This window comes from Cornus florida, unplaced genomic scaffold (genome assembly GCF_030987335.1).
Source record: "Cornus florida cultivar Cherokee Brave unplaced genomic scaffold, ASM3098733v1 CherokeeBrave_3.0.0_Hap2_Chr09, whole genome shotgun sequence".
NCBI classification, from domain to species: Eukaryota; Viridiplantae; Streptophyta; class Magnoliopsida; order Cornales; family Cornaceae; genus Cornus; species Cornus florida.
Window position 1 is genome coordinate 62,137,561 of NW_026775579.1, and position 11,262 is coordinate 62,148,822.

The following is an 11,262-nucleotide window of genomic DNA, read 5'->3' on the forward strand; positions in this document are numbered from 1 at the left end:
TAGCATAAGCATTTCGTTGCTTTCCAAGAATGATGCCTAAATTCTCTCTACCTTTTGTGAATTTAGCTAAGGTTTCAACTTGATCCTCAATAATGACTTTCAATTATTCATTTTCAAAAATTAACTCAATTGAGGCCGCTTCTTTAGCTAATTCTTTTTCCTTTTTCAAGTTGAGATTTTTCAAGGTTTTGAGAGATGATAAGCTTTTCTCTTCTAAGGCTAGCACACTTTTGAACCATTTTGCCTAATTCATCATGTAATTCTTTAAAAGCATCTAGCAAATAATTATGTGCATCAACTAATTCATCATATGAAGTTTCTAAATTAAATGAGTCATGATTAGAATTTACCTCATCTTCATCGGCCATGAGACAAAGATTGACCAATTCATTGAGTTCATCGTCACTTTCGGATCCATTTGAATCATCATCTTCCCATGTAGCTCGCATGGCTTTGCCTTTCTTTTTCCTTTCCTTTTCATTTTTGTAGGCATAGCAATCAGATTTGAAATGCCCCGGTTTTCCACAATGAAAACATGTAGGTGCTTCTCTTTTTCCTTGCTCACTTGATGCACCATTTCTTTTGAAGTTGTTACTCTTTTGGAACTTTTTCATTTGAAGAACTCTTCTCACGGTCTTGGTAATGAAAGTAACTTCTTCTTCTTCTTCTTCTTCATCATTAGGAGCTTTATCAATTGTGACTTCTTTGGTAGTGGCTTGAAAAGCTATATCCTTCTTTTGAGCTTCTTTGTCTTCATCTCTATCATTTATCTCTAACTCATAGGCCATTAATAAGCCAATGAGTTCATCTATGGGGAGTGTATTAAGATCTTTGGCCTCTTGGATGGCGGTCTTCTTGGCTTCCCAATTTTTAAGCAAAGACCTAAGAATTTTTCTTACATTGTCGGATGATGTATATGATCTTCCAAGAGCCTTCAAAGGATTCACAATGTTAGTAAGACGAGAATACATTTCACTAATAGTTTCTCTGTTGTTCATGGTGAAAAGTTCATATTTATGGACAAGCATATTCATTTTGAATTCCTTTACATGACTAGTCCCAACATAGGTAACTTCAAGTTTATCCCAAAATTCTTTAGCCGTTTCGCAATCTGAAATTCTATTGAATTCGTCTTTACTTAAGGCACAATAGAGATTAGTGATAGCCTTGACATTACATTGTACAAGCCTACGGTCATTTAGGGTCCATTCAATATCAAGTGTTGGAATAGTTTCGCCATTTACTATCTTGGTTGGAATATGGTCTCCTTTTTCTGTGGCTTTCCAAACATCTATATCAACACCTCTTAGGAATGCTCTCATTTTGATCTTCCAATAGTTGTAGTCATTTCCGTCAAACCAAGGAGGTCTATTATTAGACTAACCTTCTTAATGAAAATTTGTATTGGCCAAGGTCCTTCTCTAAGATGGTTAAATCTTTTTCTAGAGATTAGGCTCTGATACCAATTGTTAGTCACTAATTGACTCTGGAGGGGGGGTGAATAGAGTCAAGGGCCAATTTTTGCAATTTAAAAAATATTAAATCTAACAAACTATTAAGCACAGAGAAATTGAAATATTCAAGCAGTGTATGGCACAAGTATAAGAGAGATAGAGATGAGAGATTGCAAACTATGACTCGGCGATTTAGCGAGGTTCGGAAACTCCTACTCCTCGGCTCAAGGTCCCCCTTAAGACTTCCCAAAATCACTAGAGCTTCTCCTTAATGGTGGAGAGCAAACCTTCAATTGAAGTAAGACCTTGCTTCTCTTCCTTGCTAAGAGAACACCCTTCTCCTAGGCTTTCTTTTGGGTCACACCAACCCTTTTACAATAACTTGGAATAGAAATGAATTATACAATAAATCTCTCAAAGATAGAAGTACACAGTTCTACTCATAACTATAGTAAAGATGAATATATATGAAGCTCATAATTGCTACAGTAGAATGAAATGTAAGAGAGGAAATGAAAGTAGAGGGAATGAAAGCTCAACGAATGCTTCTTTAATGCTTTTCAAGAATGGTAGAATGCTCTCTGTAATAGTGTATATTTTTTTGATGCAGACCAACCTCTGTATTTATAGATAAACAATGGTCAATATAGCTGTTGCAGGTGGTTGGAAAACAATAAATGAAAAAGTTTCCGTTGTAGATCAAAACCCTAGAAGGAACCGGCTCTTGTAAACAAGAGGAGGCGGCTCCCTAGCCTTGAGAGCCGGCTCTCCTTTTTGGGAGCCTGCTCTTTGGATGGAAACTTCATTTTTCATTGGAAAATAGCTTTGAAAGCCGTCTCTATTTGAAATAGAGCCTGCTTTAATTTTCTGAGCCTTCTCTACTTTTGTAGAGCCTTCTCTACTTTCCCCTGAGCCTTCTCTAATTTTTGTAGAGCCTTCTCTACTTTCAGTAGGAGACTTAAAATGAATTCCAGTATGATGTGAGGCTCATGTGAATGTGTTCAAAAACCTAATGAGCTAATTTTATGTCCTTTGAAAGATGAAATGAGAATAATATGCATGAATTGTAATTTTGAGCTTCAAAATATATTCAACTAAACTTTGACATTAAACCTTAAGCTCTTACCATCCTATCTACCCTTTTCTTCATTTCTTGACCATGATTGTTTAGGCTTGATGAAGATTTACTGAAAAACTTGAATGATCTTTAAAGTCTGAGTTCTTCTTTAATTTCTTACACTTTGATGCTTCCTTGAAATCATTGCTTGGGTGTTTGGAATGCTTGAAATGAACTTCTAGCTCATCATTGAGGATTGAATGATTGATCAACTATACTTCATTCAATGAAAATATTAGTACATAAACATCATTAATGGTTTGTAATCATCAAAACATAAGATTGACCTTTAGATAAAATCCTTAGGCTAACAGAAATCTTCATTATCCCCGTCCTACAATTGATGTTGGCATTAGCGGTTGCCAAGAAAGGACGTCCAAGGATAACGGGAATTTGGCTCTTAGGATTGGGAACCGGTTTCGTGTCAATGACAACGAAATCAACAGGAAAGAAGAATTTGTTAATCTTTATCAAAACATCATCAATTATACCCCTAGGCTTCTTAATGGATCGGTCGGCAAGTTGTAAAACTACCGAGGTCGTGTTTTAATTCACTTAGGCCCAGTTTGACATATACCGAGTATGGAAGAAGGTTAACACTTGCTCCTAAGTCAAGAAGCACCCGATTAATGATATGACCACCAATAATGCATGATGAAGTGGGTGAACCGGGGTCCTTAAACTTTGGCAAAGTGTTATGTTACAAAATTGAGCTTACTTGCTCAGTCAAAACCACTTTTCTTGGTGCTTGGCTCTTGTTCTTCCGCTTTTGGGGGCTCAAGTCTTTCAAGAATTTGGCATAAGCCGGAATTTACTTGATTGCATCCAATAGTGGAAGATTAACTTTCACTTGCCTAAACATTTCTATAATTTCATTGGTTTTTGCCTTTGCTTGTCTTTTAAAATGGATCCTTTTAAGGCATCTGGAAATGGAACTTTTGGTTTAAACACTTTTTCAGAATTTTCTTTTGAACTATTTTCAACACAAGAAGTTTTCAAATCATTGTATTCCAAATCATTTTTTAGCAAAACTTTTTCAACATCATTTTTCAAAACTTTCTTTTCAAACACATTTTTTAAGACTTTTTTCAATGAATCATTTTCAAAATCATTTTTCAATTCACATTTTGAAGATTTCTCATTCATAAGATCATGCACATGTAATGAAGGAGGGATGGGATGTGAAATGGGACGGGTGACAACTTGAGGTTGCACCGGTTCACTCTCTTCATTAGACATTTCAACTTGATTGTCCACAATCCTACCACTCCGCAAGGTAGTCACCGCATTAACATGTTCAATGGTGTGGCCTTCCAATGAGGAATGGGTTTCCACAACACATTGTTGCTTAGGTGGGGCATTACTGGGCATCTTTCCCTTCTCTCTTGCATTGAGAGTGCTTGCTATTTGCCCTACTTGGGTTTCTAGCTTCGTAATAGATTAAGAGTGAGAATGAAGCAATTGAATGTTAGCCTCTAAAGTGCCCAAAGCATTTAAAACTTTTTCTTCAAAGGCGGGACTTCTAGTATTTCCTTGGGAATACGATTGGTTGGGAAAATGAGAATTAGCAAATTAATTCCCTTGTGATTAATAAGGTCTATAACCTTGGGATCCTTGGTTTTGAAGTGGAGGTGGAATGTACTTCCCTTGAAAACCGCCTTGGGAAGGGTTTGATCCTTCTCCTTGGTTTTTCCAAGAGAAATTCGGATGATTCCTCCAACTTAGATTATAATGAGTACCATAAGGATTGTTCCCTTGGTTCACAAAAGCTGCATTGACTTATTCATTAGGTTCATTTTGTACTTGTCCGTGAGGACAATGAGAAGTAGAATGAAGAACACTAGAACAAGTCATACATGTTTCATTTGATGCACGATGAGAATGGTTAGGGAAAGAAGAAACTTGGTTCGCCGAGTTTTGGTTAATCAAAAATTGATCAAACCTTTGAGATAAAGACTTCATTTCGGCGGCTATTTCATTTGAATGGTCAACTTGATGTAAGCCAACACTCTTCCTTCCTTGTGAATTTTTACCATTCTTGGATAATAATGTTCTATGCAAAGAATTTTCACTCATGCTCTCATAAAGACACCACACATCATCTTCATGCCTATTAATGTATGAGCCACCCATAGAAGCATCAACCATACCCTTATAGTTGTCCGATAAGCTTTCAAAGAAATATTGAACTAATTGCCATTTAGGCATGTCATGATGTGGACACTTCCTAAACAATTCATTGAAGCGTTCCCATACCTCATGAAATGTTTCTCCATCCCCATGTGAAAATTCTCGAATTGAGGTTCTCATGGCATTGGTTTTAGAAACCGGATAGTACTTCTTCAAGAACTCTTGTTGCATTTCTGCCCAAGAAGTGATTGAAAAAGGCCTAAGATTGTTAAACCAATACTTTGCCTTGTCTTTTAAGGTGAATGGAAAAAGTTTGAATCTTAAAACCTCTTCCGGCATGTCCGTATATTTTATGGTGAAACATACTTCAAGAAACTCATCCAAATGCTTGTAAGGTTCTTCACTTGGAAGTCCATGATAGTTAAGAAGCATTTAAATGTTTTATGGCTTAATTTCATAATGATATGCTCTAAATGGAGGCAATTGGATGCATGTAGGTGCATTATACTCATTAGGCACATAATGGTCTCTTAAAGTAAGAAGTGGATTAGCTACTTGAGGTGCAACATAAACACCTTGGTTTTGAATTCCTTGATTGATGATGGGAGGTTGTGGATCATACATTGGCCTTGGCATTCCATATGGAACTTGACCTTATTGTTGTTGTGGTTGGTGAATGAATGGCCTAGGCATGCCTAATGGTACTTGTATGTTCTCATTGTGCACATTAGGATGAAGGATACCTTGTTGGTCTATGTGACCAAGGTCCTCAACATGATCATCATTATGGTCATCCATTGATAGATTGGTTCTATTTGAACTTCCTCTTCCCCTAGGATTTCTAACGATGGATTCAAGATACAAATCTAAAGGGACAAGAGTGGGTCTCAATGAACGACGTCCATGCATGCACAATGCAAAACACAACTAGCACAAAGAATGACAAACACTATGCCTTCACAACAATGCAATTAGACTTCTTCCACAAACACTTAATTCATACTCCCATGCTTTAACAACAATGATGCAAGAACAATTAAACACAAGCCTCCACATGGGCCGACGATTTAACTAAGGGATTGAGTAAAGAAAGTCTCACAAAGGTCCTTTAGCACTTCAACTCCAAATTTAAAGTTTAGCTTAGCAAAAAAAAAATTTTAATTTTTAGCTTTTTTTTTTTCTTGCTTGCTTAGCTTGAATGCTCATTTGCTTGCTTCCTCTCCAACAATGTACCTAGTTAAGTAAGAACAACACAATAAGTAACCAAAAAGAAAAATAAAAGTAAAGTAAAGACACGATCAAAAGAGTATTAATCCTAATTGATTCCACAATTCCGACGTTGCCTAATCAAATCAATCAATCCCCGGCAACGGCGCCAAAAACTATGGTCGTCGTCCTACCATAAGCTTAAGAGTGTGAATTTTAAGGCGAGGGTCAAGAGTTTTACATTTATAAAAGCCACTACTACCTTTCACTATAAATATAGCTAGGGCGAGTTGGAATCGTCCTAAGGGATTGTGAGGATTGAACAAGGTCGTGGAATCATTATTAGGGCTAGTAGGTCGAGTGATCAAACAATTGGTTGGTTGATTGATTAGAGAGCAACTAAATTAAACTAAGTGATAACAAGAGAATGCAATTAAGAGTAAATAAGAGAAAGAAAGATATTGAGGTTTAGAGATCACCACCAAGCAGTGCATTTCCATACCATTGACAAGTGATTAATGAGGGCAAATGGTGTGTTACAATATTGGTGTGTGTGTGTGTGTTTGGTTGATTCAACAAGTAAGGATGACTAGTTAAGCATGTATTATCTAAACATCATGTGAAAGGCACAATATATCTAAGCAATGAAGCATATATTGTCTAAATAACATGCGAAAGACACAATAGATCAAAACAAGTCATTAATCTTTTCATTAAGTTCACAATCCAAATATAACACAAGGTTAGAGACATATGCTACTTGCATTCAAAAGGTTGGATCATCAAACAACAAGCATAGATTGTCCTTCCATTTAACACTATACTACAACTATACTATATCTACACTACTAACATGAAAATAAACTAGGGGAGAGGCACAATCCATCAAGGAATAAGTATGAACCATCAAGAAAATCACAAGAGCATTCTTTTAAGCACTATGTTTTGACAATCTCTAAATCTATAACATCAATACACATAGACATGTATCAATAACACAAAATCTAGAGACAAATACATGAACATCTATTCTAGCATACATAGACATATGGATAGAATGAAATGATCAATTGGAAGCATTAAACCACATAAATCATTGAATAAACAAGATCTATATATATCAAAGTGTCAAAACATTAATTACAACACTAATCCCTCAATAATACACAAGATTAAGATATAGAAAGCATGCTTGGGGCTAACTCTAGCCCCAAGAGGATGTCTAGCCACTCATGATGATGTTGCTCCAACCTTCAAGGGCTAACTCCATGGTTGAAATATGCTCCTTGGATGATGAAGAGTCTCCAATGGTGTCTCTAGCCTCCTCCTCTTTTCTTCTACACTAAGAATTACCTCTCAAGAGAATAAACCCTAGAATTGTATATTAGAATTGTATATGTCTCAAAAAGTGCATCATATTCCTTTTATAGGTAGGTCAAGTGACACACAAAATGAGCTGGGTTTATGCAAAGAATAATCTCTAATGATTGGAAAGAGGACGGATTGAACAAGCTGGAAATTTAACTTTTTCGCACTGGAGGAAGTTCAATCGATCGAACTGGCTGAGATCCATCGAACTTTGGCTGGATCGATCCAACTGGTTGAGCTTTTTGGGAAAAGACAAATCCGAGATATTTTGGGAGATATTTGTTGGGAAAAGGACAAAAGTGGTTAGTGGATAGGATCAATCATTTGAATAAGGACAAAGTGTTCGATCGATCGAAAGGTACTATTGGATCGATCGAACTTTGGACTTTTTGCTTTTGAGCCAAGGCTTGGATCTATCTTGAAGTGCTGAGTTCGATCAGTGTTCGATCGATCGAACCTTGAAGTTAGATCGATCGAACTTTGCTTCTTCCCACCTTTAGCTTCATTTGCTTCTTTCTTTCTCTACTTTGCTCCTTTCTTTGTTTAATCCCAGAATTTCTTCAATTAAGCTCTTATTTGGCTGAGTTAGCTTATTTTTGGGATAAGTGCCTGAAAATGGAAATAATACGAAATCAATCTAAAATGGTAAAGTAAGATAGATAAGGGTGCTAGAATGCCTAAGCTTAAGGAGTTTAAATACGCACTTTTCAGCGCTCATCATATCTTAATACACAATCTTAGAAATCTTGGAGAAGAGGTTAGAGATTAGAGAGTTATACACCATTTAGGAGTCCTTCCATTCATTTAGGGTTTCCATCGAGAAGGAGATCATTCCTACCATGGAGATAGCCCTTGAGGGTTGGATGACTACTTCAATGAGTGGCTAAACATCTACTTGGGGATAGAGTTAGCCCCTAAGTTTGCTTCCTAGACCTAGTCTTTTGTATATTTTTGGGGATTTAATTGTAATAAATGTTTTGATCTTAGATTTATATATATATATATATCTTGTGGTTTCTACTTGATGTGTATGGGTTAATACTTTCAATTGATTATCTATTTCTAACCATATATCTATGTATGCTAGAATGGATGATTCATGTGCTTTTTTTCTGGATTTAATGGAATTTATGCATGTTTAAGTGTATTGATGAAGTTAATCTAGTGATGATCAAAACATAGTACTTAATTGAACACTCTTGTAATTTATTTGATAGTTTAATTACCCAAACAAACCATATTTTGATCACTTGACCTACTAATCCAACCTTATTTCCATTTCAAACACGCACCCAATCCCTTAGGACGATCCCTACTCACCCTAGCTATATTTTTAGTTAGAGTTAGTAGTGGTATTTTACAAATTCAAACTTGGCCACACTTTATATTACAATTTGGGGTGCACCGCAATAGGTACGACCAAGTTTTGGCGCCATTGCCAGGGATTGATTTGGTAACGCTGTGTTTTGGAAACAATTAGGAATTAGTACTCTTTTGATCGTGTTTTTACTTTATTTTATTTTTAGTTACTTATTGTGTTTGTTCTTGATTGGCTAGGTGAATTGAGCATGGAAATGAAGCAAAGGAGAATTGAAAAGTAAGGAGCTAAGCTAAGCATAAAAAGGGCTAAAATCTAAAAATTGTAAAGCATAACAAAGCTTGAAAGTTGAGAACTAAATTGAAGTTGCTTAAGGACCCTTTGTGAGCTCTTTCTAACTCAATCTCTGGTTAAATCGTCGGCCCGCGTGGTGGTAAGTTCTTAAATTCTTAGATAAATCATGAGCCCATGTGGAGGCAATTTTACTTTTCTTTGCATATTGTTGAAAGCATGGGAGTATAGGATTATAATATGTGGAGGATGTTTGATTATTGATTTGTTGTGGAGGTGAAGTGATTGTTACTTGCTTGTTTCTTGTTTTTGTTTTGTTTGTGCATGCATGGTCATAGGTCATTAAATCCTACTCTTGTCCCTCTTAATTTGAATCTTGAATCCATTGTTCGTAATCCTAGGGGAAGGGGTAGCTCTCATCACTCCATTTTACCAATGGAAGAGCAACATGACGACCATATGGAGGACCTTGGTCACATAGACCAACAAGGTATCCTCCACCCTAATGTGCATCATGACAACATCCAAGTACCATTAGGCATACCAAGATCATACATCCCACCACAACATCAAGGCCAAGTTCCGTTGGGAATGCCTCAGCCAATTTTTGCTCCACAACCTCCCACTATGCAAGGCCATTAAGGTGTTCATGTAGTACCGCCGGTTATGAATCCTCCTATTGCTTTACGTGATCATTATGTGCCTAATGAATATAATGCACCTACGTGCATTCAATTGCAACCCATTTAGAGCACATCACTATGAAATCAAACCTCAAACCATTCAAATGCTTCCTAACTATCGTGGACTTCTAAGTGAAGAACCTTATAAGCATTTGGATGAGTTTCTTGAAGTGTGTTCCATCGTGAGATACACGAACATGCCAGAAGAAGTATTAAGATTCAAACTTTTACCTTTTACCCTTAAGGATAAGGCAAAATATTGGTTCAACAATCTTAAACTTTTTTCGATAACTTCTTGGGTAGAAATGCAACAAGAGTTCTTGAAAAAGTATTATCCGGTATCAAAGACCAATGCTATGAGAACTTCTATTCGTGAATTTTCTCAAGGGGAAGGGGAATTGTTTCATGAGGCATGGGAAAGATTTAATGACTTACTTAGGAAGCACATCATGACACTCTTAAGTGGAAATTAGTCCAATACTACTTTGAAAGTTTGCCGGACAATCAAAAAGGAATGGTAAACACATCTATAGGTGGTTCTTATCTTGATAAACATAAAAATGATGTTTGGCAATTATATGAAAGTATGAGTGAAAATTCCATGCATAGATCCTTGTCTTCCAAAAATGGTAGAATTCTAGGTGGAAGGAATAATATCGGCTTGTATCAAGTTGACAATTCCAGTGACATAGCTGCCGAGGTGAAATCCTTAACTCAAAAGTTTGATCAATTTTTGACTAACCAAAATTCGGCAAATCAAATGTCTTCCTCCCCTAGTCATGTTCATCATTCATCTAATGAATCTTGTATGACTTGTTCTAGTGTCTTACATTCTACTTCCAATTGTCCCCATGGATATGTGCAAAGTGAGCATCATGAACAAGCAAATGCCGTTTTTGTCAACCAAGGGATTAATCCCTATAGCTCACATTATAATCCCGGGTACCATCCAAACTTCTCTTGGAAAAGCCAAGGGGAAGGCTCAAACCCTCCCTAAGGTGGTTTTCAAGGCAAGTATGTTTCGCCTCTAATGCAAAGCCAAGGTTCCCAAGGTTATAGATCTTCTTTTCAATCATAACATGGGAATCAATTTACTAACTCTCATTTTCCTAATCAATCGTCATATTCTCAAGGAAACTCAAGGAGTCTTGCTTTTCAGGAAAAAGTGTTGACCGCTTTAGGTACTTTGGAGGCAAATACTCAATTGCTTCACTCTCATTCCCAATCCATTGCTAAGCTAGAAACCCAAGTCAGGCAAATAGCTAGTACTTTGAATGCTAGAAAGAAAGGGAAGATGCCTTTAAATGCCCCACCAAAGCAACAATTTGTTGTGGAAACCAATGAAGGTCACACAATTGAACATGTCAATGCGGTGACAACCTTGAGAAGTAGGAGAATTGTTGATAACCAAGTTGGGGTTCATAATGAAGAGAGTGAACCAGTGTAACTAAAAGTTAACACCCGTCCTGTTTCACATTTTATTCCTCCTTCATTACATGTGCATGATCATCTTGTTGAGAAAGTTATGAAAAATGATTTGAAAAATGAATTGAACAATGATTTGAAAACTTCTTGTGTTGAAACTGATCCAAAGAAAGATTTTAAAAAAGCTTTTGAGCCTAAAGCTCCATTTCTGGATAACTTGAAAGGATCCATTTCTCTTGAAAAATAAAAGACCAAGGCTAATGAAATCAT

At 36.5% G+C, this 11,262-nt stretch overlaps 1 pseudogene; it reads left to right on the plus strand.

Moving 5' to 3' along the window:
• Positions 1–4,777: 4,777 nt before the first annotated feature.
• LOC132275666 (small nucleolar RNA R71) lies at positions 4,778–4,876 on the plus strand (annotated as a pseudogene).
• Positions 4,877–11,262: the final 6,386 nt, after the last annotated feature.